A 2,218-nucleotide genomic window follows, 5' to 3' on the forward strand; every position below is an offset into this window, starting at 1 on the left:
TGAGATAAAGAGCGTCCTCTTACCCCACGCTCTTTCCTTGGAAACATCCAGCATGTGGCACATTGGTGTCACTCACTAAGCCAGAGAGGAAAGAACCCTCCTGTCAGAGTTGTGCCTTCTTGACAGCATATTTTTATCTCACTTTCACTTTTTCTTTTTTTTTCTTTTTTCCTTCATTTCTGAAATTTAAATATTTGATGTCAGTTCAGTTATTTTTGTGACAATCCCCTTTCCTTTCCAGAAACAGAGTGAAAGAGATGCAAAACCCACTGGGGCATCTGTCTCCCACTTTTAATTAGTCCCTTTTCCTCTTGCATGATACTAGTAACTGCAGGGTGTTCTGTTCCACCCTCCAATTCTGTGCTAGTTCCTCATCATTATTCCCCATCCTCTGGGGTTCTCCAGTGCTCCCAGCCACCCCCATGCTGTCCTGCTGAACTACAGCAGGGAACACAGTTTCAGGGAGGATGCTGGGTCCTTCTTTGAACCTGTGAATGAAAGGCCAGTCCTCTAACATGAATTTTATTTTCAGTCTGTGAATTCATTTTAGGCAACCACATCCTAGTATAATACTTTCCCTTAAAGGAGAACTCTCTCTAAATACTCAGCTTCAAGACCTGGGTTCTAGCAAAAGAGGCAGGATTAGAGGCCAGATTATGGGTTTTCTAGGGAAGGTTTTGTCTCTTAACCTAGATAAGCTCTACGTGCCCCACCTGACCTACAGAGGAAGGGCTGTCTCTTACTCCCGCCCTCCATGAAGATGAAGGACTATGAGGAAAGTGGTCGATGCTCTCTGGTGGAAGAGATGGTTATGAATTTCAGTGAAGTTATTTCAATTACTTATTGCTTCCCTCTTGGATCACATCTCCTCTTCCTCCAAGCCCTTGTTAGTAGAATGTCATCCGGGTTCGTTTTTCACTGGTCCACTTTTTTACTGCTTGTATCTCCTGGGCTTATACAAAAAAGCCTGGACTGTCCCAGTTGGTCACCCCTCTCTAAGCCCTGGTCGCCCTGTGCAGTATGGGTCCCCTCCTCCCTTCCCACCCCATTCCCTAGCTCTGCCGAGCTGAGAGGAAGTGTTGTATCTCCCTATGGTGGCCTTGCTTGCTCTCCTGTGGCTCTGTGGTCAGAGCTGAGGCTCTCCCCTACCCCAGGACACACCCTGCAAAATGCACATGTATCTGATGTTGGGATGGCACATTTTAGTTTTCATGACATTTCATACAACCTGCCTTCCCTTGTTTCTTCTCCACTGTAACCGTGTGAAACACGAATAATAGGAAGAATATTTAGCTTGCTTTCGAAGAAAACATAATTGAGGTTCTAAGAGGTTAAATGATGTGTTCTGTGTCAAGTTAGTGGCTGAACCTGGGAGAGAACCCAGGACCCCTGACCCGGATGCGGGCCTCTTGTCACTGCATCCCACTGGCTAACGGGCCTGCAGTCTCAATGGAATGGTCTCCTTGCTTGTTCATGTTGTGTCTGGCACTGCCTTCCTACGTCCTCCTTTCCCGAGGGTCACTCAAGTTCTGTGCACCTCAGCAAGCAGTCGGCGGGGCAGGTGTTCTGGAGAGTGGACCACCAGGCGTTTGTGTGGGGGAAAAGGTATGGGTTGTAGGTTGTGTGGGTGGGAGGAGGCTAAGGAACACATGTTCCGTATTAATCTTTATTTCAATGAAGTTGTTTGAGTTCATGCTTTATTGCAGTGTTTTAAAATAATGTGTTTCTAACGGTGCCCCCGGGGGTAGCACTTGCACTTTTGAGATCCTATCGCTGGAGTGGCTCACGAGACCAACCACAATAATCGAAAATGAGGCACCCCCTGGTGCACCATCTGAATTTATAATAGCAATTTCTACGATGCCCTGAGGCCAGCTCTGTTTGTATTTGAGAATGTGTGAGAGCTTGGCACTGAGGGTGCTCCTCCCTTCCTGCCCTGCTACAATCTGAGCCCCTTTGTAACCTGGGTAAAGGTCTTCAGCCTCCTGCATCTGCCTCTCATTGTTGGTCTCAGAGGTGATCTGGTCCTCTCTTTCCCACCGTGGTTTTGGTGTGGCGGGAGTCTGGGGGAGGGGCGTGTCTCCTCCTGTCTGTGAGCCCCTTCCCTCCTTTCTCCTCTTGCCTCTCTACCCTGTGTGCAAAGCAGAAAGGCCCTCTGGGGTCTCCTGTGCCTTCACTGTCAAAGTGGTGAAATATGAAATGACAACATAATGAAATG

Source organism: Pteropus vampyrus, unplaced genomic scaffold (genome assembly GCF_000151845.1).
Source record: "Pteropus vampyrus isolate Shadow unplaced genomic scaffold, Pvam_2.0 Scaffold32, whole genome shotgun sequence".
NCBI classification, from domain to species: domain Eukaryota; kingdom Metazoa; phylum Chordata; class Mammalia; order Chiroptera; family Pteropodidae; genus Pteropus; species Pteropus vampyrus.